Source organism: Lissotriton helveticus, chromosome 7 (assembly GCF_964261635.1).
Source record: "Lissotriton helveticus chromosome 7, aLisHel1.1, whole genome shotgun sequence".
Taxonomy (NCBI): domain Eukaryota; kingdom Metazoa; phylum Chordata; class Amphibia; order Caudata; family Salamandridae; genus Lissotriton; species Lissotriton helveticus.
The window spans coordinates 1,180,450,769-1,180,467,645 of NC_136068.1; the positions used below are offsets into that span (position 1 = coordinate 1,180,450,769).

The 16,877-nt window shown below is 48.5% G+C and overlaps 1 protein-coding gene across 4 annotated transcripts in view; it reads right to left on the reverse strand.

Annotated features, from left to right (window-relative positions):
- HELZ (helicase with zinc finger) overlaps positions 1 to 16,877 on the reverse strand; it is a 1,775,655-nt gene that overhangs the window by 1,676,884 nt on the left and 81,894 nt on the right. For all 4 annotated transcript variants that reach the window (XM_078654323.1, XM_078654320.1, XM_078654322.1 and 1 more), the window contains exon 2: positions 9,852 to 9,903. The gene's annotated coding sequence lies outside the window, so the exon portion shown is untranslated. The remainder of the gene's footprint in view (positions 1 to 9,851; positions 9,904 to 16,877) is intronic.

A 16,877-nucleotide genomic window follows, 5' to 3' on the forward strand; every position in this document is an offset into this window, starting at 1 on the left:
GTATGCAGCAAAAGGAGGCCCTCCTTGTAGATGCCCTCCAAGAATTCGCAAGTAAGAATGGATGAAGGACTGCTGAGTTTCTCTGACCCCTGTGCTGCTTGACGCTCCCGCTGCCCACCCTGACAAGCCTAACGCTACTGTGCAATGCTGCAATGTTATTGTATTGTATTAATGTTCAGATAAAAGTTAGTAAAACTATATTTAAAATTAAAAAAAGATTAACTCTAAATACAAAGGAAAAATGTATGTTTAAAATGATAATCACATTCCTACAATGATTTCAGAAGCGCCCTGCGTCATAATAAATTATCAGGCATTCTTGAGGAAGATATAGAGTGCACTGGCACACAGATAAGAGATAAATGGCCTTTAATCAACACAGCATTTTTCAGAAATCCTTCCACACAACACTCAAGTGGGTCAGAAAATATACATAGAAAATAAATTGCGTGTTTATATTGAGAGAAAAAAATCATGGCTTTTTAGTATAGGTACCAAATATTTGCATCTAAACAACTAATAAAATTTACAGAAAAAGAAAAAAACGGACCAGTGTTTGGGGAAAGGATTTGTCACAGGGGATAAAGCACAATTGACTAAGAGTCAAACTGTCCTAAAGGGAACCAAAATTACTTTTAATATAACCGGACGGAACTTAGTCATAAGTACCTTTACCCAGAAATTATTCACTGGAGATTAATGCGGTTCAATGCTTGTGCCAGTTTTGATGACAGCGAAGGCACTCAAAACTGGCTTGGTCAATTCTCTCTCCTCTCTATTGACAGCCGCAGGCCTCATATGAAGATCTTTCACTTTAGCGCCTTCTTCAATAGCAAGGATCCAGGGTAATGTGAACTAAATCTGGTCTGCCTAGTGCTTCCATGGTTTTCTTTACATAATTCAGTAACGTAATCCTAAACCCAAAGTCACAAGCAAGGCAATCAGCTCGGAATTCACGGTCGAAAGCGGCTTTCTGATTTTTCCATAATGCAATCCAAAAAAGGGGTGGATCAAGCCTGATGCAGTCATTCACAAAGGCTAGGCCCAGCTCCACATGCATAAAATAATGGGAACTGCCAGGACCTAATCCCCAACGGACACTTGCAAATTTGGTTCTCCTTCCATTGTAACAAGGTGCAGTGACGGAAAGCCACCCCATACTTTGAAGTAGGTAGACATTTCAGCTTTCAGATTCTGAACAAGAGCATTAAAGGTTTGCTACCAAATTTTAAGGACAATTCATACAGAGCCATAAATGAGTGGTTAAAACAGACGGAACGATTGGAGAGGCAAGGCAGGCAGGTGTCAGAAGTCACCCCAAGGTAGGAAAAAAAAGATATTGCTCACCTTTGAGATATATTTACCTTCATTGAAATGGGCCTAACTTTGCAGCTTTGGGGACCACAATACATGAATTTAGTTTTAGTTATATTGGCTTCAAGGTCCAATCTATCCTTAAAAAGAGACGAAATTCTCAATGAGATCTCAAACAGCTAAATGTGATGAAAGTAGGAAAGCATAATTGCCATAAAGCAATGATGGAATTTAGATAGATAGATAAGATAGATATATTCCCAAGAGGAGTGAAACGCGTCATGGAGGGCACTTGTCTGACATTTATGCCGAAATAAAATGTCTTTGCACAAACTGAACGTGTGGAGGTCGTTAATTATTCTTCAGGAAGTAAGAGGTCCGTGCCTGCGAGTTGCTGTTCCTTGTCAGGGGACGGGCAGGAAATATATATATATATATATATATATATATATATATATATATATATATATATATATATATATATTATATATATATATATATATACAGTAAAGCGTACTCTGTCTCCTCGACACAAGACGACACAGCCACACGATCTCCTTAATTAGCGTGCTTTATTTCAAAACCAATCTACTCTACACGTTTCGGAGCCGGTAGCTCCTTGCTCTCGAGGTGTATATATACACACTTCTATATATACACACATATACACACACATACACACATATAGACATATACACACAGGATCGATGCCTAGACACAGCCCTGGTGAATGCCTCAAGATGACCCAAATGTATTCGTGCTCTCCCCCTCTGTGCCGATTTTAACCATCACTGATACTCAACAATGTAGTGCATGTAGGAAGTTAATCAGATCCTGGGGTAAACCTATCTGAGTAAGAATGTGTCATTTTAGAGCAATTCACATGGTTAAATCCACTACTTGAGTCCATGAATGAAAGGGATAAAGACCCCTTTTTTGCAATTGTGTATTTACCTACTATTAGGTTAAGGTTTAGACACTGTTCCTACGTCCCCAGTCCTGCTCTAAAGCCATATTGAACCTGGCTAATGACGCAAGACTGATTGATGGGCCCAGGTCGCTATCTGGTGCAGGATAATACTTCCTATAACCTAGAGCAAAAAAATCCAACATCGATATTGATTGACAGCAGCAAGGATCCTCCCCATTACTTTTCTTAAAAATTGGAACTATAATGGCTGTCTGCCCAGAGATGGAGATCTTGCAGTGTACCACAGCATTCAAAGTGTTATTGTAATGACAACCAAAACAGCAATGTTCTCCTATAAAGATCCATGGGGACCTATCTTTCTAGATGGACTAGAGGATTTAGCAGTGATCACCGCTCCCAGGTCAAATCTAATGTCATGGGGAAGGAGGGTATTATCCAACCAATCCACTACGCAGGTATTTTCCAAAGAGAAATGTTTGTCTGAAATAGTTGATACAGGTGTCTGCACGGATTGTAGTCACTAGTCCATTACTTTTAACTGTCGCTGACCAGCTCCCGTTCACAATTTTCCAAAAACCCTTGCACCCTTTTCTTTGCAGGTTCTTATTAGGCTTTCCCATGCTTCCTCCCTGAGAGACTGCTTCCTTTTTTTGAACAATTTGATATCCTGACCTTGCTTTATCTAGGACAGTATTGTCCGTAGGGCTACAGTTAAGGGCTAAGCACAAGTATTGGTTGGCAATCCTACATTCCCTGCCAAACCAGCCCGACTGAATAGATTTGGCATTTTAAGGATGACTAGTTAAGGAAGTCTTAATAAATACATTTCCTTTCTTAAATGCCTCAATTGTGCCAGATAAAAGATCAGACCAAGGTTAGTCCTTACAGAGACCGTCAACAAGGTGGTAATATTCAAAGCCTGCCACCTACCCCTGAGTTACTTATCTTTAGGGGTATATCACTTACACCCTTACATACAGGCGGTTGAGAACTGATCCACAGGAACAGTGCAAATTCGTTGGGATTATGGTTGCTGAACCCACTTTCAGTAGCACCCCCTGCGTCAACAAACTCAGCCATGCCCTTAGAAATTAATTAATAAATGAATGATGATGCCTTGTTCCCTGCCCACAATGGAAGATATCTGTGCCTCTCTGATCTGCCCTCTGGCCAAACAGGAGGTTATCAAACTCCAGGAAAGGGTCACGCTGGTTACATTATTACCCAACTTTGTGTTAAATCACCCCCAAAGATCCCGTGAATCTCATTCAGAATATGGTCTGCCCCATTTCTTAATATTTCCATGATATAAAACATAACATTGATTTTACAGCCCAATGCCACTACCGAATTATAAAAATGCTAAGAGTGTCCTGTGCACACGTATCTCTCAAAATAGTTCTCAGGTGAGAACCAAAAGTTTAGTAAACCTTCAACAAATGATTTCAGAATCCATCCGTGTGGAGTGATAATTATTTAATAGTTCAGAATGGATCAGTACATACAAGAGCAAGGACACTCTTTGCATTTCATTTGGCAGGGGATACGTCTCTGTCTTCGCAGGGGCTGTTTTCTGCTGGTTTTGTTCCCCTCACCGGTTTGCACCGGACAAACTTATTCTACTACCACCTACATTCTAGGTACCCGTTGAGCGCCAAATCTTCCCGACACCCTTCAAAACCATTTCTCTCCTTTTCAGAATTATACAAATGTATAAGAATGAAATAAAACCTATACAAGAGAATTATCCAAAGAACTTGGGATTCCAGGGTGGTAGCAAACAATTAGAAATACTTTAAACAGCTTATAAAGACCTTATTAGGCAGACCCCCATGATCTACACCCAGCCAAATGTGTGACAGGTATAAAGAAAGCTTCAAACCCATCCCAAACAATGTCAGTCTAATACCAGATTTCCAGTAACATTACAATGTTAACATTTGAAATGTATGCCCGCAATATTCCAGCATACCAGATGAGTCAGCGAATTGTTCATGAGACCTCAGAAGGAGCCTCCCTTTGTATGAACACTACCAGGTTGCTGCAATCCTTGGCAGGTCTTACTGCTCCTAAGCTGAGAGTGCAATAGTTAGACAGTCAGGCTATATCCTCTAGGCCAATTAGAGGGGTAAATCTATTGGTCTTAGGGATACATTGACGGTTAACTGGTTCAGGACACCGGGGAGGAAGAGGGGGCTTAGCAACCAGTTCACAAGAATGATGCCTTTAAAAAAAGCCCAGTGGCAAAATGGGGATGGTTATTCAGAAAATTCCAGTGGGCGTTTTGAGCACTGTGCGAAATTAACCGACCAGCTCCTTTCGGGTTCATGCAGTTAATGACCACACGGTCCCCCTTAGAGTGTTTGGTTGAGGGTTCAATTCAGTCCCCTCTCCTAACAAGGAGAATATCCTTTTATTCTGAGATGCTGAAATCTGAATTTCTGGTTAACCAATGGAATACCTTGTTTTTGAGTTCACCATCTGATTCCGCCGTGGATGCAACAGACATGGAACATTTGTTAAGATAACTACATAGGGGCAACAGTCAGCTGGAAGATTGAGTCGGGAGCGAATAGTGACATCAACTTGCATGGACAGAACTTCCAGTTCAATTGTAAGGGAGGTATTCCTATTTACTTATTATTTATTTATTCACTTATAAAGTACAGGCAAATCATCCCCAGGGGGATCTCTCGGTGCTTTGAGACAACAGGAACTTGGTGGGCGTGCACATCAAAAATATCCATGTCTTTAGAAGTTTATTGAAGCTGGTTAGTTCACCACAGGCCCTAATGTTCTGTGGCAGGTTATTCCAGTGGCTGGCGGCCAGATAAGGCAAGGATGGGTGGGAGAGCTTTCTCTTGTGTATTCTCTAAATACACAAAAGGCTACCATTGCTAGATCTTAGTTGTCGGGCTGGTTGATACCATATGAGTTTGTTTCTGAGATAGGCAGGGCCTTTCCCCTGTAGTGCTCAGAAGACCACGCAGAGCATCTTGAAAATAGCTAGTTTTCTGGATGGAAGCCAGTGAAGCTGGTTCAGTAGAGGGGCGGAAGGGGTCCGCACCGGCTTGTTGAGGGCCAGATGGGCTGCTGTGTTCTGTACCACCTGCAGCCTCGATAGGAGGTCCTCCCTTACTCCCACCAGCAATGAGTTACCATAGTCCAGTCTACTTACCAGGAGCGACTGGATGAGGGTTTTTCTCGCTGAAAGGGGGGATCCATGGAAAGATCTTCCTGAGCATCTTCAACGTACCAAAGCAGGTACCTGACAATGACTTCACCTGCTCCTCCATTGATAGTTTATCATCTATCCTGATGCCAAGGTTCTTAGCCCAACTTTTGGGCGCAGGGGCTTCCCCCAGCTCGGCAGGCCACCACTCAGGAGACCAGATTGCTTCAGCCTTCCCAAACAGCAGGATTTCTGTCTTTGAGCAGTTCAGTTGTAGAAAATTCCTCCTCATCCAACTCGCAATGCTAGACAGGCAGCTTTTAAATTTTAATCGAGTTGACATAATGTCCTCCTCAATGGGGACAATTAGCTGCCTGTCGTCAGCATATGAGATGGTCTCAAAACCATGGCCTCTGATGATATCAGCCAAGGGAGTCACATATATGTTGAACAGGGTGGGACTCAAGACTGATCCTGGAGGAACTCCCATGTCCACCACTATGGTCTGTGATGCAAAGGAGTCCAACTGAATATTCTGAGTACGCTCTGATAGATAGCTTTAAATCCACTTGAGGGCCCTGCCTTTGACCCCAATCCCCCTCAATCTGTCAAGCAGTATCTTGTGCGAGATGGTGTAAAACGCTGCTGACAGATCAAGGAGGACTAGGATCACTGGAGTTCCTCTATCCAGTGTCAACCTTATGGTGTCCGTAACCTCCAACAGTGCTGCCTCCGTGCTATGTGATGCACGGAAGCCGGACTGGGAAGGGTCCAGAAGGTTGTGTTGTTCCAGATAGAGGGATAGCTGTTGATTCACCAGTGTCTCCAGAACCTTCGAACAGCAGGGGAGGAGCGAAATCGGTCTGTAGTTCTGCAACTCAGTCACATCAGCTAGCATTTTTTTTTAGAGTGGTTTAACCCATGCGTTCTTCCACTTGTCCTAGGCTTTTCAGCTTCTTGCCGGCGTTCACCACCACCAATATCGGGTTATACCTATTCAATCAATGTTTGAAATAGCCGGTTTGGTGAATGTGTACCACCGAGCATGCGCCCCTGGACAGTCTGCCATTGCGGTGGCAGTATTCGTTACCTCCGCTTCCTCTACCCTGGTGGCATGAGGAACACATTATTACAAATAGTTAATTCTAAAATCGCTTTCTCAAGACCGGCTATTCTATCCACCAAGGGGGTAACACAAATGTCAGAGCTTATATCTTCCCAAGTAACGGGTCCCAATTAGAGTAGTTAATTTCTACCCTTCCTTCCCCATAGCCCAAACACAGGGTCAGGATGGTTGCAGGTGTTTTTGTCATGGTTTCTAGGGATTCCAGCCTTATCGCTGCAAATGCGCTTACTCTGCTGCTTCCGGTGGGCAGAAGGGCCTCCTTCACTAATATGCAAGGAGTGAAGGTAAATTGCAGCCTGTGGGAGAGTCGGGCCCACCAGGCAAGGTCACCCTCCACCAGTGCGAATAAGTAATAACTAGATTGCTTGAAGCACTGGGACAATGTGGGGGTGAATTGGGAAGGGCAATAGTTCTCCTTTGTCTAGGGACAACTGTCTTTCTGCTAAATCAATTTCTTTAGAGATGACCCTACTGCTCTGGCCAGAAAGATGTCCAGCGTGGAGCACTATTGTGCATTAGTTACTTTGTTTTTTATCTCCCTCACCCCACTCCCAGCATTTTAATTTTTTACATAGCAAGCAAACCTCTCTAAAAGCAAAATAGTGCAGCTAAAGATTATCCTGAAAATAGGGTATCCCTCAAGGAAATATGCAAAAATGGCAAAACAACAAAGCAAAAGGCCAAGTCCCTGATAAGGGATTCTCCAGGCTTCAATCAATCAAGGGCTTGTATAGTGCACCTACTCACCCCGGAGGGTCTCAAAGCGCTTCTGGTTGTAGGATCATTCGAAAAGCCAGGACTTGAGGCCCTCTTGAATTGGGTCAGCGATGCAGATTACCGGAGGTGGAGGGGCAGGGTGTTCCAGGTCTTGGCGGCGAGGTAGGAGATTAATCTTCCTCCTGTTCTGGTCTTGTGGATCATGGGGACAGAGGCTAGGGCGAGTTGGGCGGATCAGGTATGGTTCAGGTTTGCTAGTCCTTCGTCGTGGACAGCTTTGTAGGCATGTGTGAGGAGGTTGAAGTTGATTCTCTTGTTGACTGGGACCCAGTTGAGGTGTCGAAGGTGTTGTGTGATGTGGCTCTGTCGGGGGATGTCGAGGACCAGTCTGACTGTGGCGTTTTGAATATTCTGTAGTTTCTTGAACGGTTTCTGGGTGATGCCGAGACAGAGTGCGTTGCCGTAGTTGAGACTGCTGGTGAGGAATGTGTATGTGGTCGTCTTTCTGGATTCTGTGGGGATCCATCTGAATGTCTTTCCAAGCAGGCGGCGGAAACTGCGTGGATTTGGCGGCTCATTGTGAGCGATGAGTCCAGAAAAATGAAGAGTTTGCATGCATGATCCGTCGGAGTGGGAGGGGATCCCAGAGCAGCTGGCCACCAAGAGTCGTCCCAGGCTGAAAGGGTAGGTCCCAGGAGGAGTAATTCAGTCTTGCTCGAGTTGAGCTTGAGGCAGCTAGCTTTCATCCAGGTAGCAACGTCCTTCATTCCGCTGTGGAAGTTGGTTCTGCCAGTTTTGGGCTCGTTGGTGAGGGGGAGGATCAGCTGGGTGTCGTCGGCATAGGATACAAAGTTAAGTCCATGGCTTCTGACGACAGCTGTGAGAGGGGCCATTTAGATGTTGATGAGGGTGGGGTTCAGGGAGGAGCCCTGGGGCATTCCGCAGCTGATCTCTCTAGGTTCTGAGAGGAACGGGGGTAGTCTGACTCGCGGAGGCCAGCTGGGAAGGAAGGAGTGGATCCAGTCCAGTGCCTTGTCACGGATGCCGGCGTTGTGGAGTCTTGTGATTAAGGTGCGGTGGGAGACTGTGTCAAAGGCGGCCGAGAGATCCAGTAGGATGAGAGCTGCGGGTCGGGGGGGGGGGGGGGGCGATGGCGGCAGCTGCTTTGTGGAAGATGTGGTGCGGGCAAGGATCCAACGGGGCTCCTGAGTGGATGCTCTTCATAGTCTTGAGCGTGTCTTATGTTATGAGCGGGGTCCAGCAGAGCACAGTCTGTTGGGGTGTGGCGTGGTTTCGTGTGGTGGTGGTGGCCAAAGTGGCCAGGATCTAGGGTGTCAAAGCGGTCATAGATTTGCCTGATCTTGTGGTGGAAGAAAGTGCCGAGTTTGTTGCAAAGGTCTTGGGAGGGCGAGACGTCTGCAGTCTCACCGCTGGGCCTCGCAAACTCCTTGCTTGACAATGGCAAAGAGTTATTTTCTGCTGTGTGAATTGGCACCGATTCCATATTCAAGGGCTGTTTTCTTTGTGATTTTTAAGGGGTGGGGTGCGTTACGGCAGATTTAAAGGTAGCACAGATTTCCGGGGTTTTGTTGTTTTTTTATCTTTTCTCGAGTCGCCTGCAGGTGTGTCTGGATTTGTGGAGGGCGGGAGTGAAGCCGCTGGCTTTCTTGGAGTGTTGTTTGCCTGGTCTTTTCTTCAGGGGTGTTGGTGAAGTAGGAGATCCATCGGAGGAGGTTGCATGCTGCAGTGTTGGCGGAGTGGTTGTACTGAGGGAGTTGATGAGAAGTTCTTCAGTGGCCTTGATCCAGCTGCAACTTGGGGGGGGGTGGTGGTGTATGGTGGGTGTGGCAAGGCGAGATGTACGCAGTGGTGGTCTGTCCAGGAAATTTCGGTGGTGTGACTGTAGCTGATGTTTTCCCTAGCAGAGCAGGCAGGGTAGAGCGTGTCTCTGGCTGTGTGGGTCAGTGCAGTGACTAGCTGCTTCAGTCCAATGTAGGCTTTGATAATCAACCACGATCCTCCAGAGATGCTTTGTCCTACAGTCACGAGAGGTGGCCCAGCCCAGCCTCTCCTGGGCGCTGACAGGCCTGGTCTTGGCCCATTCTTCACCCAAGCGCAGCCCGAGCTGCGGGGCTACAGAGCACCTTAAGGCTGTTCAGGACCCTCCTCCTGCTGCTTGGTAGAAGAATGGTGCAGCCTGGGACACAGAGTCCAGTCCCCGTAGGCTGTTTCTTCTCTCAACGTGTCACCACGATACCATCAAAAATTATACCTACCTTTTGCATACAGAAGTTGGTTCAAGTTTCATGTCTCTGCTGACATGTGCTCAACAATTTTCTACCTGTGATTACTTTGAACAGCATGGACAGCTAGAAAAGGGCATTTTATTTTGATAAAGACCCCTATTAGCTAACGAGCAAATTATTTATCACATATTTAAAGGTAAACTTCAAGATGAACAATCAAACGTGTTTCATTTACTCATATCAAGTTTTATTAATGGTTTTTCTCTTTAAAAGTCGTTAAACTGTCCCTAAGAGTAGCTCAAAAGTATTGCTCGAGACATTAAAGAAAGAAACATTTTAACCTACTGTCACACAGCTGATGACATCATTGTTCCTTTCGGATCCATTTCAAACAGTGCTGAAAAAAAATTATACCATCAGTTATATATCCGATTAGCTTGAGTAAGGTGACAATATTCAGGTTATATTTTCATATGATTAGAAAATTATAAACAGATTCTGATTTTGTTCTCTCTAAATCATTAAATGATTTCGTTAGAATGAAAAGGATAAATTAATAGGAGGTAAACTACTAAAGAAATATGTAAATTCTGGTTAAAGTTAAAATGTAATGACCTTTATCTACACAGGGTTCACAAGTTCAGTTTGCAAAACAACATGTTTAAAGAAGAGGAAGACATTAAACAGCCATATCAACATCTGCCAAACTGCAGATACTCCCACTCTTTCACACCAGAACACATTAAACACATATACAAACACTATGGAGCAGCGAGAAGCTATACTTAGTTAAGAAGCCTCAGCCTCCCAAACGTGCCGAAGTAATACCACTGGGGCTATACTCCTACAGCAGTCCGCTGCTTAATGTATACCAACACTGTGGACCAGCAAGTCGCTATAATTAGGTAAGACCCCTCGCCTCCCAAACTCTCTCATGTGATACCACTGCAGAGGGTTGACCTATCTATTGTAATCTCGTTATGTTCTTATCTACGAGATTGTTGCGTGGCCCATAGTGTATCTCTTCAAAGTGTGAGATCTACACCCAGGTTAATCGGAGTCCTGGGCACATCCCTGGGTGCAGATCTCACACTCAGCGTATCTGCTGTATTGTTCAGCCATCATCTCCCAGTGCAGATCCAGGAAGGTTGCCATGATGAACTGTGTTTTGGTAGCTCCGTATTGTGTTTGCGAACGTGTGCGAACCAAGCACAGTTCGGGGTGCTCTAGTTTGCCTTTTGTTCCGGTTAGTGCAGTGTTTTAGGCGGGGTGGGATTTTAATTTTGAAGCAGTTTGCTTAAAGGATTCAAGGACATGTCTGCAGAGCTTTAAAGGAATGTGGGCAGGCAGCTGTTGGGCTCCGCCTAACACGGTCTGGAGCAGCAGACTACCATGACTTTGGGAGAGGATATTGTACGCTACGCGCTTCCAGATGTGCGCGGACAGGCAGAGGAAATGAAGAGCAAGGTGCACGGGTAGGTACGAACAAAAAGTGAGGTACAGACCCGCTAGCGTTTGTGATTCAGGGGGATACGCGCATAGCTAAAAATAAAACACGTTGGACCATTCAAATGCAAGCAACAACATACAAGATTAAATTGGCTGCTTATAATACAAACGATTGAGCCCTTTCCCAAAAATAGAATGTTTCTAAGTAGGTAAAGAGTCCTCAAATGCTATAGCTACGGATTAATTCTATTTATTTTTTTTAAACTGTCACACTTTCGGAAACTGCCTGTCTGCCTCAGTCTCTCTCTCGCTTATGGTGGTTTACAGTAGTTGGGGTCGATTTACTATTAAGAACGCATTTCTACACAAATTGCACGTTGTAGAAAAATTAGGATAATGAAAGAATGGGGGGGTGAAGAGTATCACATTCTATCCTACACTATGCAGCTGATGTCTTTAACAACAACTTTTAAGTCACTGTGTAGATTGAAATGTATGAATCCTGACCCGTCTGCAGGCCAGGTCGCACCCCCCCCCCCACCCCAGCCGCCTCCCTGCTCCACCTGACCGTCACCTCGGCGCTGCCCTCCAGCGTGAGTCTCAAGGCCGCTGGGGCCGCCACTGATGCTCACTGTCACTTATTTAGCGGACCATCCGATTGTGATTGGACTGTTTTTCTGTTTTTGTATTTCTCTGCCACCTTTTCTGACCTCTATTCACGCCAGTTCACCTCCCCCACCCCCTCTTGCCTTCTGCGTCCCTTGGCTTTCCCTGCCGCTGCCTCCTGCGGCCACGCCCCTCGCTGCCCCGCTCCCGACTCCCAGCTCCTCCTCCCTCCCTCTCCGCCTCAAAAGGTGGCCGCCGGCAGGCGAAAAACCCTTTCACTGTCGACGGCATAATCGCCTTGGCAGGCACCCAAACCTCAACACCATCAGAAGGTACCAGATAGACAAAGACGAGACTCTTTGAGGAAACATGCTGACAATTCTGCAAACTCAATTGACCGCTACCCGCGGCCCATCACTGAGGTGACCTTGTGATACAACCTCAACTGTGACAACGCGTCACATCAATAAGACTACCTAAACAGCGACTAAAAAATTCAAAATGAATGTGGAGTAATGAGGCTACTGCGTCGGTATCCAAAAACTCACCATTGTCAGAAGGAATCTGACAGATGAAAACAAGACACAGACGCAGGCGACAGAGGCGGACTCCTGACCCGTCTGCAGGCCAGGTCGCCCCCCCAGCCGCCTCCCTGCTCCACCTGACCGTCACCTCGGCGCTGCCCTCCAGCACGAGTTTCGCGGCCACTGGGACCGCCACTGCTCATTGTCACTATTTAGCCGAGGATCTGATTGTGATTGGACTGTGTTTTTCTGTTTTTTTATTTCTCTGCCACCTTTTCTGACCTCTATTCCCGCCAGTTCGCCTCCCCCACCCCCTCTTGCCTTCTGCGCCCCTTGGCTATCCCCGCCGCTGCCTCCTGAGGCCACGCCCCTCGCCGACCCGCTCCCGCCTCCCAGCTCCTCCTCCCTCCCTCTCCACCTCAAATAGCGACCGCCGCCCGGAAGCAGAGCGGATGCGCGCTGCGGGTGCGCCGATTGCGCGGACCGCGCACAGCGCCAGAACCCCGAGCACTCCACAACGCCAGACTCCGATACGACGCCGACACCCTCCACGCTCTCAACACCGGCCGGGACCTCCCCTGCTTCCAGGCCGCTCCTAAACACACCCACTGACCCTTCTCCTGCCACAGCTGCAACTTCACTTGCGACACAACCACCAAGCCCCCAAGGCCCGGACCCAACTACCTGAGATGAATACTCCTCAACAACCGATCCGCACGCAAACACGCCGTCGAGCTCTGGGACCTGCTCGACACCTCCGACCCCAGACGTTGCCTTCCTGACCGAGACCTGGTGGAACGACTCCTCGGCACCGGACATCGCCATAGCCATCCCAAATGGCTACAAGGTCTCCCGAAGAGACCGCACCAACGGAATCGGAGGAGGAGTAGCCATCGTCCACAAGTCAACCCTCCAAGTCCGCACCCTCGCAGAAGACTCCCTCAACTCCGCCGAACTCCTCCACTTCCGGATCCACACCGATCCCAAAACCACCCTCAAAGGAATACTGCTCTACAGACCTCCCGGACCCAGAGCCCTGTTCAGCGACTCCATCGCCGACCTCGCCAGCACCCACGCACTCGCCTCCACGGACAACATCCTTCTCGGGGACCTGAACTTCCACCTAGAGAACAACAATGCCAACTCCGCCACCCTGATCGACCACCTCTCCAACCTCAGCCTCCGACAACTCGTCACCGAACCCACCCACGCCGCCGGACACACGCTCGACCCAGTCTTCTCCACAAGCACCCACGTCACCTTCAACCACACCACCGAAATCCACTGGACCGACCACCGCTGCATCCACTTCACCTTAAAGAAACCAACCACGCACCACCGCACCCAACAACTGCCCCGCCGGTGCTAGAGCAAAGTCACCGTGGACCAACTGACCTACACCCTCGCCCAGAACCCACCCGCCGACCCCACCAACCAAGACGCCACCCGCAACCTCAGACAGTGTATCGAGGACTGCACCAACACCCTTGCCCCGCTAAAGAAACGCTCCCTCCACCACCCCAGCAAGAAAGCCGCCTGGTTCACCGAAGAACTCCAGACCTCCAAACCCGCATGCCGGAAGCTGGAGAAGAAATGGCTCCTAGACCGCACACAAGACAGCCACGCAGCCCACAAGGACCACCACCTCATAAGAACAGCCAAGAGATCCTCCTTCAAAACCCGCCTGGAGAACAACGCACACGACAGCAAAGAGCTATTTAACATAGTGAAGGAGCTCTCCAACCCCAGCGCCAACACCTACACCAATGACATCCCGCCCTCAAGACCTGTGCGACGCACTGGCTACCTTCTTCCATCGCAAGATCACCGACATCCATGACAGTTTCAACACCCCGTCCGCCGCGACCACGACAGCCACCTCTCCGAACACCAACCAGCTGACCGCCTGGTCCCACGTCAACAACGACGAGACACGCAAGGTCCATCCACTCATGATCCCTGTCAGACCCCTGCCCGCACCATGTTTTCAACAAAGCAGACGCAACCATCGCACCCCAACTACGGAAAGCCATAAACATCTCCTTCGACATAGCGATATTCCCGGAGAGCTGGAAACACGCCGAAATCAGTGCCCTCCTCAAGAAGCCCAAGGCAGACCCCAAGGAACTCAAGAACGTCCGGCCCATCTCCCTGCTCCCGGCAAAGGTCATCAAGAAAATCGCCAACATACAGCTGACCCGCCACCTCGAAGACAAGAACATACTAGACCCAACCCAGTCCGGATTCAGATGAAACCACAGCACCGAGACAGCCCTCATCGCCGCCACAGACGACATCCGGCGCCAACTAAACAACGGCGAAACGTCAGTCCTCATCCTCCTGGACCAGTCAGCCGCCTTCGACGCGGTCTGCCACCACACACTAAGAACACGCCTCCAAGAAACCGGAATACAGGAGAAGACCCTGGACTGGACCAAGTCCTTCCACTCCGGCAGAACCCACCAGAGAATCCGCCTCCCACCCTTCCGTTCCGACGCCACAGGCCTCATTTGCGGCGTTCCCCAGGGCTCATCCCTCAGCCCGACCCTGTTCAATGTATACATGGCCCCCCTCGCACAAGTGGCCCGCCAGCACGACCTGAACATTATCTCCTACGCCGACGACACCCAGCTCATCCTCTGCCTCACCAAGGACCCACACACCGCCAAAACCAACCTCCACGAGGGAATGAAAGCCGTCGCCGAGTGGATGAGGATGAGGAGCAGCCGCCTAAAACTGAACTCCGATACGACGGAAGTCCTCATCCTCGGCCCCACCCCCTCCGCCTGGGACGACATCTGGTGGCCAACCACACAAGGAACAGCACCGACACCTACGGACCACGCACGCAACCTAGGATTCATCACAGACTCCTCCCTCTCCATGTCGAAACAGGTCAACGCCGTGTCCTCCTCCTGCTACATCATGCTCCACATGCTTCGCAGGACCTACAAGTGAATCCCGAACAAAACCAGAAGAACAGTGACCCAGGCCCTCGTCAGCAGCAGGCTGGACTACGGCAACGCAATCTACGCAGGAATCCCAGCCAAACACCTACAACGACTGCAACGCATCCAGAACGCCTCCGCCCGCCTGATCCTCAACATCCCTCGGTGCAACCGCATCACCTCCCACCTAAGAGACCTGCACTGGCTCCCCGTCGACAAGAGGATCACCTTCAAGCTCCTCACCCACGCACACAAAGCACTCCACAACACCGGACCAGTCTACCTGAACAACAGACTCCCGCCCGCCAACTCCGCTCCGCCAGCCTCGCCGCCGTCCCGCGCATCCAACGCACGACCTCCGGCGGCAGATCCTTCTCCTTTCTCGCCGCCAAGACCTGGAACACCCTCTCCTCCCACCTACGGCTGACCCAGGACCTACTCACTTTCAGGATGCTCCTCAAGACCTGGCTCTTTGAGCAGTAGCAGCACCCCCTCCTCTCAGCGCCTCGAGACCCTCAAGGGTAAGTAGTTCGCTTTACAAGTTCAATGATTGATTAATTGATTGAATGAATCGCAAGTAACAAAAGGATCGGTGATAAAAGCTGTAACCCAGTGAGCTTTCCAGATGAAATAATATTTTGTCATATGCAGATTACATGTTATTTGCAACAGGTATGTTAACCCTCTGCGCTACTGGCGAGTCAAATCTCCACATATTATTCACTTTCCAACGCAGTCATGAACAGTGCTGCTGTAGCCAATTCCTGCTGCTCGGCTTGGTCGCTGTAGCTGAAGTGTGTGGAGTCACTCACTGCAGACAGGTGCTCTGACAGTGCTGTGATGTGATATGCTGCAGACAGTTGCCAGTCGGGAGAGGTCAGGCGGGCACAGTGACACTGATGATGCTGACCCATCTGCAGCTATAGGTTGAAATACCGTTGAGGGCATGGCATGGCATGGCACGCTGTCTCAGAGCTGTGCCTTATGCATTTAGACACAAGGTGCCTGCTATCATCATTGTAGTCCGTGCAGGGAACACTTTACAATCATGAGTAGTAAAGCCCCCGGTGACGCCCCCACGAGCAGGTGAGGGGAGCAGGGTTGAGGTGGTCATGGAGGTCCTTTAATTATTGATTCTGCCGGCTGCAGTGACCGCGGTAGGAATTTGAAATTAAGACATCCTGCTACACGTGAAGAGGCTGCGGAGGTTCAGTGAGGGCTGGCAGACAGGAGTGTCTGTTCTGTAGGGGGCAGTTCTGGCTCACTCAAGCGGTCAGCTGACCATAGCGCACATGCATAGGTCTTCACCAGCCACAACAGACCTGTAAGGCTGGTGAAAACAATGTCCAAGGGCCGGTGCTGTTTAAGGTGGCAGAGACTAAATCTGCTCAGCCACAACAGAGGTTGGGGCCGGTCCTGGCAGATATGATACAGCAGATATGCAACACTGGACGCGGGGATGAAAGCAACATAAGTCACCATAGCAGCAATTCAGCGATCCCCCTGAGGGCGGCAGTGGTGAGCCCAGACCACAGCTAAATATGTTGCCTGGGGCAGACGGCAGAATATCAAGCGTCCGAAGCGCTTTTGTTGTTCAATTTAAAATGAAGCTTACAGCGACTGCTCTGACGTGTCACTTGCACTGAAAACTGTATAACGATGAATGAGCGTGTAGATTCCATGCTTGGAATCAAGCGAAATGTCAAATCTTCCATATAATAGTTGATAAGAAGAGTTATGTTGTGGCTGGCTATGAAATAGCCACTGCAGTTCGAGCAAATTAAGCTGTAGACATCTAAAACGTAACCAAGCGCAGTGATTTCTCCTGTTTCTATCAGAAAGAG